This window comes from Dromiciops gliroides, chromosome 3, assembly GCF_019393635.1.
Source record: "Dromiciops gliroides isolate mDroGli1 chromosome 3, mDroGli1.pri, whole genome shotgun sequence".
NCBI classification, from domain to species: Eukaryota; Metazoa; Chordata; class Mammalia; order Microbiotheria; family Microbiotheriidae; genus Dromiciops; species Dromiciops gliroides.
This window is the reverse complement of record NC_057863.1, coordinates 258082905-258101381: the sequence shown is the minus strand read 5'-3', so window position 1 is coordinate 258101381 and position 18477 is coordinate 258082905. Positions and strand designations below refer to the sequence as shown.

At 34.6% G+C, this 18477-nt stretch overlaps 1 protein-coding gene across 1 annotated transcript in view; it reads right to left on the bottom strand.

The window, feature by feature from the left end:
• The window catches only part of DSCAM (DS cell adhesion molecule), a 715945-nt gene that overhangs the window by 160069 nt on the left and 537399 nt on the right, over positions 1–18477 (bottom strand). The window lies entirely within an intron of this gene.

The window sequence follows — 18477 nt, the reverse complement described above, 5'->3', positions numbered from 1 at the left end:
TGATGTTGAACTTGGAAATGTCATTCAAACTTCATTCTTTCCCCCCCACCACTGCCATTTCTCTATTCTCATCTCCCCTCAACTTTACTCCTCTTCCTATTTCACTCTAGCTCTAGCTTTTCACTCACCCATCTTCTACCACTCACTGAAACCTGGCTTCCTTCTTATGATAAGCTTCCATGGTCATCCTTACACTAATTGGACTTTGGCTTGCTAGTCAAGATGGAGAGTTGATTGCCACTTGGAGGCTCCTCTTCTACCATTATTCTCAATCAGCTCTCCTCCTTTGATGTTCATTCAATCTTTATTTCCCATCCAATCAAGTTCTGGTAGCTATTATTTACTTGATTGGATGGACATCTCTCAGACATTGTCAAATTCTTAATGTTCTGATGACTCACAAATGTTCTATTTCCATGTTATTGAACTCTGAACTTCCTTAATCTGCTTGCGACAAGTATCTCCCCATTTTAGTCAATCCTCCATTCAGCCAGCAAAGTAATTTTTCCAAAGTACAGTTTCAACTATGTCACCATGCTCCTAAAAAGACTCTAGGGGGCATCAAGGTGGCGCAGTGGACAAAGCACTGGCCCTGGATTCAGGAGGACTTCAGTTCAAATCCGGACTCAAACAGTTTACACTTGACAGCTGTGTGACCCTGGGCAAGTCTCTTATCCCCCACTGCCTGCCAAAAAAAAACCACACGACTCTAGTGGTTCACTATCACTTCCGTAATTAAATATAAAATGCTCTGTATGGCATTTAAGTCTTTTGAAATTTCGCCCTTCTTATATGCACTTCTACAGTGTAACACCCCACCATGTACTCTTTGATCCAATGGCATTGACCTTCTTGCCATTCTTTGTACCAGAACCTCAACCTATCAATTCTCAACATTTTCACTGGCTGTTTCCCATTCCTGGAATGCTCTTCTTCTTCATTTCTGCCTCCTGGCTTCTCTGACCTTTTTAAAGTCCCAACTAAATCCAACCATTTACAAGAAGCCTTTCCCAATCCCCCTCAACTCTAGTGTTTTTCCTCTGTAGATTATTTCTTGTTTACCCTGTACATAACTGTCTGTGCATAGTTGGTTGTATATTGTATCCTCCATTAGACTGTGAGCTCCTCAAGGTAAGGACTCTTGCCTTTCTTTCTATTCCCAAGACATTGCACAGTACCAGGAATATGGTAGTCATTTAATAAATACTTATTGCTGGATAAACTGACTGTGATGTTCAGTTCCTTCACCATTCAATTCTTCCCCAAGTCATCTCTCTTGCATGGGCTATACTTTCCTTTCTTTCTCATATTGACCCTTTAGTGAAATAGTTCAATACTACATTGCCACCTTATTCTTTTGCAATCTTACTTCTTGCCACTTTATCATTTTTCTGATCTTGCCTTGTCAAGATTCAGCCTAAAGTAACTCCCATAATCTGTTGCTTTTGCAAGTATTCCTTGTGCTGCTAAACAAACCTGGAGAAACATCACAAAACCATAATGACTGGGTTCACCACAAATTTATGTTATATAATTTCACCTGGGACATCATCATAGTAAGTCAATCTTTTTATACTTCCCTAATTGATTCACTATCCCAATAACCACAGTAACATTTTCAAGGCTTTCCATATCTTTTCTAATCTCCCATGACTTCCCTTCCTCCTAGTTTCTTCTCAGCTGAGCACCTGGCCTCATATTTCACCAAAAATGAGGTCATTCATTGAGAATTCCATCTCATCATCTTCTCTTCATCTCATATGCCTCAAATGCCTTCCACCACTTCTTCAAACAATCTCATATGAAGAGGTTTCCTTTCTTCTTATAAACTCATCTAACTGCACAAGTGATCTCAATACCATCTGGTATTCTCCACTAAATGTCCCACCTATTATTCTTACTTTTTCATAATATTCAATCTCTTCTTGTCTACTGGTTGATTCTCTCCTGACTACAAACACATCCATGTCTCCAGTATTTTCAAAATAATTCTCACCTGATCACATCACTTCAAACTTTCATCCAGTATCTCGTCTCCCTGCTTTGACTAAATTCCTTGGGAAGGTCATCTTATAATTGGTGCCTCTACTTCTTCTCCCTTTACTCACTTTTTACTCTCTGCATGCTGGCTTGATCTCATTATTAAACTGAAAATGTTTTCTCCAAGGTTACCAATGGTATTTTAATTGGTAGATATAATAGCTTTTTCTTAGTCCTAATCCAGCTTGATTTTTCTGCAGCCTTTGACACTAGAGCACTCCTCTTTCTTTGATACTCTCTTTTCTCTAGGTTTTAATGACACTGCTTTCTCATGATTCTCCTTCTACATTTTTCACTGCTGCTTATCTGTCTTCTTTGCTGGATCCTCACGCAAGTCAGATCCAGTTACCATGTACTTTATTTCTCTCTTCTTCTATACAATTTTACTTGGTGATGCCATCAGATTTCATGGATTCAATCATCATCTTGATTCTTTAATTTACTTTTCTAGCTATAACCACTCACTCATCTAATTGGTTATTGGATACACTGAATGGTATGTCCCATAGTCATCTAAACTTCAACATGTCCAAACTTTACCTCAGTATCCCCACCTCACCATGCTCTCTCTTCTTCCTCATTTTCCTATTACTGTAAAGGGAACCACCATCTTCCTAGTTATCCAGACTCACAACTTAGTTGCCATCATAAACTCCTCAGCCACTGTCACTCTGATATCAAATCAGCTGCTGAGTCCTATCAATTCTACTTTTGGAATATCTCTCATAAATACTCCCTTCTCTCCTCACCTCACTTGGATTATTGCAATAACCTTTTCCCCATTCCAGTCCATCTTCCACCCAGATGTCAAATTGATCTTCCTAAATCTCAAGTGTGACTATATGATTTCCCTATTAAATAAATATGCCCCCTTCCTATCTTTCTACTCTTTCATATTTTACCCCACTCCACATAGTTTAAGATCCAGTAAAAACAGACTCCTTACAGATCTTTTATCAATACATTCCATCTTCTGACTCTAGCCATTTTCATTAGCTATCCTCCATGCCTAGAATTCTCTTCCTTTTCACCTTTATCTTCTAGGTTCTCAGACTCCTTTTAAATTCTAGTTCTAATTTCACCTTCTACAAATATCTTCTTTTTTTTGCAGGTCAGTGAGGATTAAGTGACTTGCCCAGGGTCACACAGCTAGTAAGTGCCAAGTGTCTGAGACCAGATTTGAACTCAGGTCCTCCTGAATCCAAGGCCAGTGCTTTATCCATTGCACCACCTAGATGCCTCCCAAATATCTTCTACAAGATATTTCCTAGTTTCCTTTGATACTAATGCCTTCCTTCCAAAATTTTCCTCAATTTATCCTATATAAATCTTGTTTTGTGTAGTTGTTTACATGTTGTCTCTTTCATTAGACTAAACTCCTTGACAGCATGGACTGGTCTTTTTATTGCCTTTCCCTACTTGTTAGCACATTGATTAGCACATAATAGTAACCGTTAATAAATGTTTGTTGACTTAATTTGAAAAGAATTAATGTCAAGAACAAACTAAAGAAAAAATTTTTAGGAAAAAAAAAGCAGAAAAAACCTAGGAAACATAAAAAAGCTGAAGGAGAATGGAGAAGGGGAGATATTTTGAACTAATCATATAACTAAGAGGTAAAAGAGAAAGGAAAACAGAGGAAGAATAGAGAAGTAATAAAAGAAAGAAAAATAAATAAATAATTTAAGTAGAATCTTTAAACTAGGGAAAGGTTTAACCAATGGGAGAAGTGAGAGTGGGGTAGAAAGGAAGTTGTTTGGGGAATAGAACCTGAATAGGTTTGAATCAATATAGTTTAAGTAAAACTAATCTTAAGGGTAAAGTATTAACTTAAAAGAGAAAGATAATTTTTTAAAGATCTAAAAAAGGAAAAAATAATGAGAAATGAGGAAAACAAAGTGAACTCTCACAACTATAAATAAGATAAAGAATCCACCAAAAGATGAGTGGCAGAATATATAAGAAAACAAAACCATTTTCCTTTGTTTATAAGAAACACTTAATGAACACAGACACACATATAATTAAAATGAGAGATTGGAACAAAATTTATTATACATCGGGTCAATCCAAAAAAGCAGGAATTTTAATCGTATTAACAAAAGAAAATTTTAAATTGACATCTATTGGAATAAGCAATAAACTTCCATTATGTTGAATGGGACCATTAGATAAAGTGCAATAATCAGTAATACATTCCCCAAATTGCATAGCATTCAAATTTTTAATGTAAAAATAAATGGAATTTCAGAAAGACAGATAGTAAAACAATAATAGTAGGCAATTTTAATGTTCCTCTTCCAGAGGTGGATAGATGTAACAACAAAAAAGGAAAATATAGAATGAGTAAACTGTTAGAGCTAAATGATATATCTTTTCAATGGAATCATTACATATTTCTCTGTACCACATGATGTCTTCACAAAAATAGACCACAGAGAAATTTCAAATAAATGTAGAAACAGAAATACTACAGAATTCTTTATAGATTTTAATATAATAAAAAGAATTAAATACACAAAATATAATCAAAAGACACAAACCTAAATGGAGAATGAATAATGTATGGGTCAAAGAACAAATCATAGATACAATGAATAATTTTTTGAAGGAAAATGACAATGACAAGACAACATACCAAAATTTCTGGGATGCAGCTAAAGCAGTCCTCAGAGGAAAAATTATATCCCTAAAACATACATCAACAAAATAGAAAAAGAGAGAATTAATGGACTGAATATGCATTTAAAAATTAGAAAGCCAATGAATAAGCAAACTCAAAATAAGCACAAAAAGACATCTTCAAAATTAGAAGAAAAATAGATTGGATGCCAAAAAGAGTATAGAAGTGTTAAACAAAACCAAAAATTGGTTCTTTAGGGATTATTCCAGGGAATATGTTCTTTGAAACTTCTTAGGATTCCAGTGGCAGTCTTACAGCATTTGGGTTATTCAGAGATGCCAAGCTCCTTAGGTGCTTCAAGGCTGAGAGTACTTGGTAATTCAATGTGAGACACACCCTGAGTGGTCCCTTGGTCCTTTCTGTGACAGCTTCTGCAGGGGTGGGGGGGGCGGTGCAGGTACTACATCATTTAAAAGGAAAAAGAGTTTCTGGCTGGCTCTCTCTTCATCTTTGAATATGGCATCATGTAAGATAAAGACTTCTAGGATAGATGCTGAAGGGCTGGTCCTTTTCTATCCCAGAATCATGAAGACTGTATTCATATAGAAGACAGAGAAAAGGACTCAAGTAAGCATCCTGGCATCTGGGCATCTGGATGCCTTTTGTAATTTGAGTTTTCTTTCCTGATCTTTGATAAATGACTATACTAAGATGAATATTCTAGGCTTGGAGAAAACTGTGAGTCTGAAAGCTTTGGAGGTCTGATTAGGAGTGACCAACAACCTCTTCAGTACTAATTGAAAAGACAGCCACTTTCAAGAGGATTACTCCAAACCTGGTCATTCTACCAGTAAACATGTACTGGGAATGTTTTGACATTGTAGAGCTGAGGAGAAATGTGAAATACCTAATCAGCTGTCCCACAAACTGTTTTATATTATCATGAGGTTAAAAGTACACTCTCCCAGCAGATTATAATAGTAGATTTAAATTAAGGCACTGAGCCCATTTGATGTTTGCTATAATCAAATGTGTGCTTGATTTGTGTTTTGTATTTGTGTGTGTGTGTGTGTGTGTGTGTGTAGAGAAAACAATACTTGTTTGATACTTGATTCATATTTTACATTCAGTACTCCTACTTTTTGAGGAAACAAAGATGTGACCTCAAATAAAATCCATGATATTCTATATCTCAGAGCAGAAAGCTACTAAACTAAAGAATGTGAGAAAAGTATGCCTAGTTCTCTGTCTCATTAAAGGAGAACTTCCCCTGGGACTGAGTCCCTTTTAGACCATGTGCATAAAGCTAGCAGATTCACCATTTTGGGAGAAAAAGTGGGCTCAGTGTAACAAAATGCTGGGGCAAGAAGCAATTCTTCAAAGTTATATTAACAATACTGATAAATCTTTAGCCAACCTGAAAATATAGGGATTTGGCACAATCCAGACCCTATCAATTTGTTCTGCTGCTGCAATCTTTTTCACATAGAGGATGCTGGGAAGATGGCTTCTGGGAGAATTATAATGATGTATAAAGGGAGTGCCTTAGAGAGACTGGAGTATATGTAGACATTCTGTAAATGGTTCCAGTTGGCTAACCATGTGGTTTTAAGGAGGTTTTCTGGGTAGCTATCGCTGTCTGCTTCTTTAAAAAAGCCCGAGTCAGCTCTGGCTACAACTTTGCTCAGGTCTAATCTGGAGGAGTTTGGTGAGTCTTACTCTTGTAACATCTGGTGAGAGAATATACAGTAAGATCAAAGACCCCAAGGTCTTTTCCCTTTCAAACAATACTGACAAATGACATATTTGTTCTCTCTTGCTATAGATACAGAGAGAAGAGTCTCTGGTCCTGGTCAGGAGTTTGAGCCACAGGGATTTGGAATCTAGGTCAGAACAATTTCTTAGGCCAGATGACCTCAGAGAGGATAAAGGCTCAGAGGCTGTTTACCCTTATTACATATTCTCTCATGAGATGCTAGGAAGCAGTCAATGAGTTCTCTCCACTTGAATGAACAGAGTAGTGGCTAGAGCTAACTTAGGTCATTTTGAAGACATCAATAGTACTGGCTATATATTCAATGAAAAAGGCTACTGATAACTATAAGATTAGCCAATATGAACCAGTTATAGAATGCCCAGGCATTTCTATTACATATCATAATTTTTCTGGAAAACATCTCCCCATTGTTTTCCATGTAGAGAACCAAGCCAGCAATGGGGGTCTCTGAATACACCAAATCCCCATTGTAGTGACTAAAAAGAAAAGGGAGGCAAATAAATTAAGAAAAAAAGACAATGAATAAGGAAAAATCACAACAAACCCAGAATTAATAAATAAAATAAAATATTACTAAGTATAATTATATGCCAACAAAAAGGATAACTCAAAATAAAGGACTATGTAAAGATATACAAAATGTCAAGATTACTAGATGACATAGGAACATTAAATAACTTAAAAGAAAATTAAACTAGATATGAGAGTGATGCCAAAGAAAGATTTATGGAAGTCTCTCAGATTTTTAGTTTAAGACCTATTCTACATAAATTAATATCTATTTTTGTGACATAACACCTATGCTAGATCAAATATTCTTAAATTTGAGAAAGAAAACACTACCAAATTCCTTTTATAATGAAAATATAGTCCTAATACCTAAACTAGGGGAGACTAAATTAAAGAAAGGGTTTAGAGAAATATCATTGTTGAATAATGATACAAAGAAAATTGGATGAAATTCTGGCCAAAATATTCCCTCCCAAAGTACAGCAATTTATTTAAACAAATCATTCCTTTTTTTGCATGGGGCAATGAGGATTAAGTGACTTGCCCAGGGTCACACAGCTAGGAAGTGTCAAGTGTCTGAGGCTGGATTCGAACTCAGATCCTCCTGAATCCAGGATCATTGCTTTATCCACTGTGTCACCTAGCTGCCCCCACAAAGTATTCTTTATACTTAAATTGGATTTAAACTAAAAATACATGGATGTTTCCATATTAGGAAAACAAGCAACATAATAATTCTAGGTGACCCAAATCATATGAACATATCAAGAGATGCAGAAAAAAGCCTTTGACAAAGAACAACCATTTATACTAAAATGCATAAGAATAGAAGACTTTAAAAATATAAATATCTGAAATTTACAGAGCCAAAATGATAAAAAATTACCTGGAGGAACAAATGATTTATGATATCAAAGGAAATAACATAAAAAGTGTTCTGCACTTGTATTCATGTGATAGCCAGATGTGGTAGTAGGTGGACTCCTAGATATTTTATATAGTCTATACTTTTTTGTGAAAATAATATCTTTTTGATTTGTGTTTTGGTGGAAGACATACTTTTTGAAAATTGATTTTATGTTCTGCTCTTTTAGTGAAGTAAACATCATCATCTTCAAAAAAGCTATAATTTGTATCATCTTTCTCTTTGTTTATGCTGTCAATTTTTTCTACTTATTTCTATAACTAGCATTTCTGAACTTATTTTAAAATAATAGTGATAATGGTTATCCCTTTGATGTTCTTCAGTTGTGTCTGACTCTTCATGATCCCACTTGAGTGTTTTTTTGGCAAAGATACTAGAGTGGCTCATCATTTTCTTCTCTAACTCATTTTATAGATGAGGAAACTGGGACAGAATTGAGTGGCCACACAGCCAATAACCGTCTGAAGCCAGATATGAACTCAGGAACATGAGTCTTCCTGATACCAGGCCCAGCACCCTATTGTGCCACCTAGCTGTGCCAATGAATAATGTCACTTTACCCCCAATCTTATTGGTAAGGTCCCTAGAATTTGTTTTCATTATAGACAATCCTAGCTTTTGGTTGAAGATAGATTATATTTACTATATTAAGGAAAGGTAAAATTATTTCTATTTTTAAAACATATTTTAACATAAAGGAATGTTGTATTTTTTAAAAAAAATGTTTTGTTTTCCCCCAATTACATGTAAAGACAATTTTTGACATCCATTAAACATTTTTTGAGCTCTAAATTCTCTCTTCCTCATCCCACATCTCTCCTGCCCCCCATTAAGAAGGAAAGCAATTTGATGTTATGGTCAGGGAAAACTTTTTTCCATGTTAGTCATCTTGTCTAAGAAAACAAAAACATCTAAGAAAAATAAAGAAAAAATATGCTTACATCTACATTCAAATTACATCAATTTTCTTGATATTAATAGAATTTTCATCATAAGTCCTTCAGAATTGTCTTGGATCATTTTATTGCTGAGAATAGCTAAGTGATTCACAGTTGATCATCATACATATGTAACATATGTATACACATACAATATGTTAGTTGATACAATGTTCTCCTGTTTCTGCTCATTTCACTTTTTATCAGTATATGTAAGTTTTTCCAGGTTTTTCTAAGAGCATCCTGCTCTTCATTTCTTATAGCACAATAGTGTTCCATCAAAATAACATACAACTTTTTCAGTCATTCCCCACATTATGGATATCCCCTCAATTTCCAATTCTTTGTCATCACTAAAAGAGCTGCCATAAACATTTTTGTACACGTAGATACTTTTCCTTTGACCATTTATCAATTGAGGAATGACATTTCTATACATTTGACTCATTTCTCTATATATTTGAGAAATGAGGTCTTTATCAGAGAAACTTGCTGTAAAATTTTTCCAGTTATGATTACTATGTATTTCCCTCCATTCTATTTTATCCCTGTTTATACTACTCTTTCTCTCCTTTCACCCTGTCCATACTCAAAAATGTTTTGTTTCTGACTTTTACCTCCCCCAATATGCCCTCTCTTCAATCAGTCCCACCCCCTTCTCTTATCCCTTTTACTTCTCACTTTCCTATAGGATAAGATAGATTTCTATACCCAAAATGAGCTTGTATGCTATTCCCTCCTGAACCAATTTGAATGAAAGTAAGTTCACTTCCCCCTACCCCCTTCTTCCTTTCTATCATAAAGCTCTTTAACCTCTCATTTAGGTCAGATAATTTACCCTGTTTACCTCTCCCTTTTCCATTCTCCCAGTGCACTGTTTACTTTTAGTATATTTTAGATAATTATCCCATCATATTAAACTCACACCTGTGCCCTCTGTCTATATATAGCCCTTCTAACTGCCCTAATAGTGAAAAAAAAAGCCTTTGGGAGTTACAAGTATCATTTCCCCATGTAAGAATGTAAACAATTTAACCATATCAAATCCCTAATGATTTCTCTTTCCTATTTACTTTTTTGCTTTTCTTGAGTCTTGTATTTGAAAGTCAAATTTTCTATTCAGCTCTGGTCTTTTCAATGGGAATACTTGAAAATACTCAGTTTTGCTGGGTAGGTGATTCTTGGTTGTAATCCTAGCTCTTTTGACTTTTGGAACATTATATTCTGAACCTTTCAATCTTTTAATGTAGAAACTGTTAAATCTTGTGTCATTCTGACTGTGGGTCGATGATACTTGACTTGTTTCTTTTTTGTGCTACTTACAATATTTTCTCCTTGACCTGGGAACTCTGGAATTTGGATGTAATATTCCTGGAAGTTTTCATTTTGGAATCTCTTTGAGGAAGTGATCATTGCATTCTGTTTATTCTTTCCATTTCCATTCTCTATTGTTTTAGAATATCAGGCAGTTTTACTTGATAAGTTCTTGAAAGATGTTATCTAAACTCTTTTTTTGATCATGGATTTCAGGTAGTCCAATAATTCTTAAATTATCTTTCCTGGATCTATTTTCTAGGCCAGTGTTTTTTCAATGAGATATTTTACATTATTTTCTATTTTTTTGTTCTTTTGGTTTTGATTGTTTCTTGATGTCTCATAAAGTCATAAGCTTCCACTTGCCTAATTCAATTTTTAAGGAATTATTTTCTTATCAGTGAGTTTTTGTACCTCTTTCTCCCCTCACCCCCAATTTGGCTAATACCAAATTTTAAGGAGTTCTTTTCTTTAGTGAATTTTTGTACATCTTTTCCCATTTGGCCATTTCTGCTTTTCAAGGCAGAACTTTCTTTTCATTTGATTTTTGTGCTTTTTCTTATCATTTGACCTATTCTGTTTTTTTAAAGTATTATTTTCATCATTAAAAAAATTAATCTTTTTCTTTCTTTGTTTCTTTCTTTCTCTTCCCTCCCACCTTCGTTCCTTCATTCCTTTCCTCTCCTTTCTTCCTTCTTTCCTTCCTTCCTTCCCCTCCTTTACTGAGCTGTTGACTTTTTTTTCATGATTTTCTTGTGTCACCCATTTCTTTTACCAGTTTTTGCTCTATCTCTATTTTTAAAATCCTTTTTGAGCTCTTCTGTGGCCTGGAGCCAATTCATATTTTTTCTTTGAGACTTTGGATTTATCAGTTTTGACCTTGTTTTCTTCTTAGTTAATGTTTTATCTTCTCCAACTCCATAGTAACTGTCTATAACCAGATTTTTTCCTGCTGTTGGCTCAGTTTCCCAACCTATTTCTTGACTTTTAACTCTATGCTAAAGTGTGGCTCTGCTTCTGGAGTGGAGGGGGGAGCATTCTAAGCTTCAAGGTTTTTGTGCTGCTATTTTCAGAAATAATTCTGGAGACCTGTAAGTTTTCAGTTATTTCAAGGTTTTGTGATCTAAGGACAGGTGTGTTTACTACTCTCCTGTCTTGTGTTCTTTTCTGTGAGTGACCACACTCCCCCTGGAATCATAACAAGGGTTCCAGCTCCCCTTTAGCCACAAGTTCTGGTGCACTAGTTCTCCTCCTTGCCATGGGACTGAATCCCAGGTCTGTGAACAAGATCCAAGTGTGGGAAATGTGACAGAAACCTGCCCAGACCAGAAAAAGGACCCCTGCAATCTTTTGGCCAGTTTTCTGACTACCTAACTGTCTGCAGGTGGAGAGGTCTGAAAACTGCCATCGCTGCCACTGATTCAGTTGCCCCTAAAGTCTATTGCTAATTTGCTAGAGCACTGCCAGAACTGAACTGTACTTCACTTTCACTCTGCTCCAACAGACATTTCCAGCCAAACTTCTAAATTGTATAGGGCTAGAAACTTGTTTCACCCCATCCTTTTATGGGTTTTGCAACTCTAGTATTTTGAGGGGCAGGGCAATGAGGGTTAAGTGACTGGCCCAGGGTCACGTGGCTAGTAAGTGTCAAGTGTCTAAGGCCAGATTTGAACTCAGGTCCTCCTGAATCCAGGGCTGGTGCTTTATCCACTGTGCCACCTAGCTGCCCCTTAGTATTTGTTTTGAGACAATATTTAAAGTTGTTTGGAGGGGAATTTGGGAGAGCTCAGGCAAGTCCCTGCTTTTTCTCTTCTATCTTGGCTCCTTCCACCTCCCAAACTGCACTGTTATATTTTATCAAAGAGTTTTGTGTATCCATGGATATTACCATTTAGTATTCATTGTTTGGAAATATGTTTAATGGTCTTCCTCATATTGAAACCAACTTTGCATTCTTGGTAATAATCCAACTTGGTCATAGTGTATATCTTTTTAATGTGTTTCTGTTAACTCTTTTCTAATATATTATTTATATTATACATCAATATTCATTAAAATTATTAGTCCATACTTTTCTTTCTTTGATTCATGTCTCCTAGTTTAGGCATCAGTACAATATTTATTTCACAGAGGGAGTTTATTAAGATCTACTCTTTCCCTGTTTCTTTAATCATTTTATGTATTCTTGGAATTAACTGTTCACCAGATGTTTTATAGAATTCATTTGTAGATTCACATGGTCCTGTAAAATTGTGTTGTTTAAATTTTTTATTTCTTTTTCTGTTTATCTGTTTTTTTTTGTAATTTTGATATATTTCATGTTAATTGCCAGCCTTGTTATCATATCATTGGGAAAAAAAGTTCTAATATTTTTTATTCCTTCCTAATTTGTTGATCATTTTCATTTTTCATTTTCCCAATATTGCTTTCCACTTTTTAAAAACATCTAGTAAGTTAATTATTTATCAAAGTCATCTTAGTATAGTGGAAAGAACAATGGCTCTTGAGTCAAAGGGACTGGACTAAATTTTTAACTCAGACATCTACTACCTGTGTGACCTTAGGCAAGTAATAATCTCTCTGATAGCCTTAAAATTAGGAGGGTGAACTAGGTGGCCTCTGAGGCACTTTCTAGCTCTAGCTCTTTGATGAGAATATCCTATGATTTATTCTGTCATTGTTATTTTTAAATAGTTCCTAGTTTGATTAAGTGATTAAATCTTTAAGGGACAGTTGTAACGTTCTTTATTTTTTTATAACTTTTATATTTGCATATTTTACTGTATTATGGGAAAGGATATATTTAGCATTTCTGCATTTATGAGCTTTTTATGTCTTAGTAAATGGACCATTTAAAAAAAGTTCAGTATACCTATTCAAATATGCATATTCTCTCCCTATTTCCATTCAAGAATTGTCAAATTTATATTATATCTAAGTTTTCTAATATACTGTTCTGATTCTGAACTACTTTTTCACCTGTCTTTTTTGTGAAATATTTCAAGGTCTCAAAGGGGTATTGAGGGGCTCAATTAGTAAAATTTTACTTTATATTTATCTCTATAGTTCTATGCTTAACATATTTTCCATGCTTATTTCTTTAACCATTATTGTCGACTTATCTGAGACCATGATTGTTTATCCTATCTTTTGAGTTCTTAATCTGATGTGTAACAAATTCTGCTATAGTCCCATATTTTAACATTTTGTGAATATTTATGTTTCAAGTGTATTTCTTTTATTTAAAATATTGTTAGATTCTTCTTTCTAATATATTCTGCTACCATCCTGTCTTTTTGAGTCTATTCAATTCATGCTCACAGTTATGCCATTAATTAGGTATTTTTTTGTGGGGCAATGAAGGTTAAGTGACTTGTCCAATGTCACACAGCTAGTAAGTGTCAAGTGTCTGAGGCTGGATTTGAACTCAGGTCCTCCTGAATCCAGGGAGCAGTTCTTTCTCCACTGTGCCACCTAGCTGCCCCCTAATTATGTATTTTCATATCATCTTACACCCAGCCCCCATCTCCCTCTTTGTATAAAAGAAGAATGTGGAGGAAAAAAAGAAGAAATTTGATAATTTCTAGCAATCTATAATGAAGTGATATATCTCTACTGCTCTGTTCCTCTTCATCAAGTCCAGAGTCCATTCTGCTTGTTAAACTTTCTCTTTTTAATCTACTTTTTTTGATACAACCTCTAAAGCTGTTTGTTTTACTTGTCACTAATTCGTTCCTCCATTACTGTCTTCCTTTTCTGATTCTCCCCATTTTCTGCTTTCCTTTGTTTCCCTGCTGAGTTTAATGTATTTCTATACCAAATGTCTGTGTGTTCAAACTTTTGTTTTTGTTGTTAAGAGTGAAGTTAATGAGAAGCCTACCTTCCTCAGGATCTCCCTCCATGTTTGTAATACTCTTCTTTCACATATATAAATTATTAGTAGTCATTTTGTTCTTCTTCCTCATTTCCTCCTAGAGCATTCTTTTTTCCTTCCCTTTTCTTTCATCTCTTAGAACCATCAAAACATAAGAAAACTACAATCATGCCATACAGTTATAGGTAACTCCTTCTAAGACCCATGAAGACAGTAATATTCTGAAGGAAGAATAATCTCTTTATTATGTCTTTCAAAATAATTTTGCCCTTTCAAGTTGCTAAAATATTTATAACTTCCTAATTTTTTCTTGAGTCCTGTGTTTGAATTACAAAGTTTCTATACAGTGCCTGGTATTCTCATCAATAATGTTTAATGGTAGTCTATTCTATGAAAGATATTTTTTCCCTTTTGCAATTATATTCAATTCTGCTAAGTTATTTTCTATTTTAAGCCATTACCTTTTGCTTTTTTTATTCCAAGATTTTCTCTTCTTTAAATTTATTGTTATTAAGACTTGTGTGATTCTGTCTTTCCTTCATTTTTAAACATTGTTTCTGAATACTTAAAATATTTTTTCCTTTAACTCAAATATTTTGTATTTTAGTCATGACATTCTTAGGTGATAATTTGAGGTTTCTCTAGGCAGTGATTGGTGAATTCTATTTTCACTTTGTTTTCTTATCGTAATTACATCTGAGTATCTTTATTTTGTAATTTCTAGAAATATGATGTCCAGGGTTTATTTGGTCATTATTTTCAAGCAGTCCCTTAATTCTTAATTTATCTCTCCTTTACCTGTTTTTCAGATCAATTTTTAAAAATAAGTAAATATCTTATATTTTCTTCTAGTTTTCTGGTTTTTGGCTTTGCTCTAATAGTTCTTTCACCAAGCCATTTTCTTCCCTCCAAGGTTCTACTTATAGTTGTTGTAAAGTAATAATTTTTCCCTGGGTTTATCTCTTGGAGTTAATTAACCCATAGTATGTCTTCATCAGTCAGTGTTTTCTTCAGTTTATTTATATTTCCAATTTCAGTTTTTGGATTGGAATTTTGTGACAGGGCCATGTTTCAGCTATTTCAGAACTTTTCGCATGGGTTAGGTATATCATTTTTGGTCCTATACCCTCTGACATCAGGATACTTATTGTAAGCCATTACTATTCTAAATAAGTTGGCTGGTATTAGATTCTTTCTGCTTCAGTCCTTGGCTTCTATTTTCTGGGGTCTATAGGCTTAACCCACAGGTTTTCTTTTCCTTAAACAACTTCAAGAGATATCCCTATCTTGTTCTGGACTTCAGTCAGACACCAAAAATCAATTTGATCTTACATATCCTGGAAAGTAGCCCTTCTATTGCATTTATACTGGGAACTTTGAGTTGTCAGATGTAGAATGGACCCTGTCTCCTGCTTTGATTTTCAATACACTGAGGAGGGCTGGGTACTGACCTTTAGAGGCGAGCTCTGTCTTGTTTCTCTTCTAATAGTTCAGGACTGGGATATATTTTTAGGTTCTGATGGCCTTAGCACTTGCTGGCTTCTGACTTCCCTGGGAGATACTTTTTCAGCACCTACAGGTTCCAGGCTGGTTTGCTCCAGCTTTCAATCCTTTCTCTGTGGTCACCTCTTTCCCAGTCCCTGCTGGCTTCTGGTCATCTTTTTTTTTCTATGATTCTATAGTGAATGAATGGACTTACTCTTTTTTCCCCCCAATTCTGTTTTCTTTATCATTGCTCTCTCTGCAGTCCTTTTCAGATATTTTTTGGGATTTGTGGAAGAAAGGAGGGATCTCCAATTCTTCAGGCTGTCACATTAACCAGAAGTTCTCATTCACTTTCTCATATTGACACAGTTAGTAATTGTCTATGACAGGATTTGAATGAGGATTTCCTGATATTAATGTTCTATCCACTACATGGAACCTCCTTTCAGATTTTTATTTTATTTTATTTTTTATTTTTTAGTGAGGCAATTGGGATTAAGTGACTTGCCCAGGGTCACACAACTAGGAAGTGTCAGGCTTCTGAGGCCAGATTTGAACTCAGGTACTCCTGATTCCAGGGCCAGTACTCTATCCACTGCGCCACCTAGCTGCCCCCAGATTTTTATTTTTAATGATAGGTACTTTATACAGTGAAATAAATCAAATGTTTTCATTTGTCCTCAATATTTAATTATATTTAATCTCTTTTGTAAAGATTTTATAAAACCAATACTTTCTTCCTATTATTGATTTTTTCTGATTTTTGCCCAAGTTACTGAAATGATTTTTTAGAGAAGAGAAAGACTGTTATAGGGAACAGTCCTATAAAACTTAGTCATCATAAAGACTAGAAATAGTGCCAGATAGCTTTCTTTTTGGACACCAGAACATTTACTGTACAGTTTCCTTGTTCTTAGTTCCTACACAGAAATACCATGAAGCTGGTTGAGCAAGTGAGCATGTACATACACACACACACACACACATTAATGTATGTATGCATATTTATTTATTTATTCTGGGAGTTTAATAACAAGAAGGAAAAGATAAGAAGAGGGAGAAAAGATAGGACATATTTATGAATTCCTTTAGCTTTTTCTTTTAGTCTTTATTTTGTTACAATTCTCTGGAATTCTGAGATTATTTTACATTTTCCCTTAAGTTGCAAGGCTCAAATTTTGGGGTAAGTGGAGGAATGAAAGATACTATTTGCATATTCTAGAAGTTCTAGAAGTACATTAAAGGTACTAGACATTATTAATGTGTTTTAAAAATTAGTAAATTAAAAATTACTTATAATTTTGTCTGAAAACAAGCAGAGTCCTAATCTTAGGGGCAATCAATGATAAACCAAACTTTTAAAGTTACTTAGAACAAATTCATTAGGTTTTAACTTGTACCAGACCTTTGCTGCCTTTCACCATGAATCTGGTTATACTTGCTTGATTATAGAAGCTTTTCAAAAGAATATAATTATTCTAAGATTTTGTTGGTCATGTGATCCCAATAAATATTTTTGAAAGGACATTTTTTTTTATCTGAATGCTGAGGAAGACCTCTTTCATTTATAGTTTCTGATTTACTCATATCTACTTTCTCATCAATGAATTATTCCTAGCTTCAAAAACCTGTAGCATATACATTCAACAGTCCAATACATCAAATACTCTCATTATTGTTTATTTATACCTTGGTAGATATTTGTTCACTAAAGCACATTGTTCTCTTTAAATAAAGTTTATTTTATATTAACAAATAATTATTAAATATCTGCTATAATGAAAAATTACATAGTCTCTGATTTTAAGGGGTATACAATCAATTGGGAAGGATAAAATCTGAATAGATATAAATATCATATGTTATCAAATACACAGGAAACAATGAAAAATACTGGCAAATGAGATTTGGCTAAGTATTGATTTTTTTCTAGCTGGAGGAAATAGGGAAGCTTCATGGAAGAGGTGATGCTTGAGTTGGGCCTTGAAGATGGCATTAACTAATTAATATTAATACTTAACTTTCTTTCTTGATAACTTTCAATCCTTTCAACTTTTGTCCCAATACACGTTTTCACTTTGCATGAACATAGATAAGTAAAGACTAAGAATATAAAAAGTAATATAGAGTAATTTCAAGGGGGAGATAATTAACAACATGAGCTGTTCTTTGAAGAAAGACCATTTTTTAAAAGCACTTAAAAAAGCAAATTTGAGTAATGAATGCATGCCAGACATGGCAGTACAAAAAGCATGGAGGTGGGAGGTGAAATATTATATGCTGTCAATTTGACTATTATGGAGAGTGTGTGCGTGTGTCCATGGGAGCTCATGAGACCACCAAAGAAGAGCGGAGAAGAGAAGAGGATCAGACCAGAGCCTTGGGGGATAGCCACCCTTATTTTAACATTTATTACAAATACTAATAAATCAATACAATATAGTCCAAAATAAATATTATGTCAAAGAAAATGTCAATGAAGCCAATTTAGTAGCCTCTTCTTACCCTATTAGCTATGTTAATAAAGTTCACATTCTACCTCTTAATTGTCTTTGAGACTATTGGAAAAATTCAAATTGAAAGCTGTAGCTTGAGTATTTTGTCCCCAGCAGATGAAACACTTTGAAATGGTACTTGTATTTTCCATTTTAAGCTAATAAATACACCATTAGTGGTCCTGCTAGTGGTCAGCTTTACATATGAATTGTTAACTTACAATTAGATTACCTAGCCTAACCACACCAACTTTAGCTATATGCTGTGGGTAAGTGCCACTGACCTCACTCTCACTATTATTCTAGTAAGTTAATATAGTCATTTTAGAGGCTCAGCAATTAATCTCTCTCTCTCTCTCTCTCTCTCTCTCTCTCTCTCTCTCTCTCTCTCTCTCTCCTTCCTTCCTTCCTTTCGTTCAGAATCTACATAAGAATGAATAGTGTGGGAAGAAAAAGAAGGGATATCTGAAACTCAGTCTTCCTGATGTGTTACTAC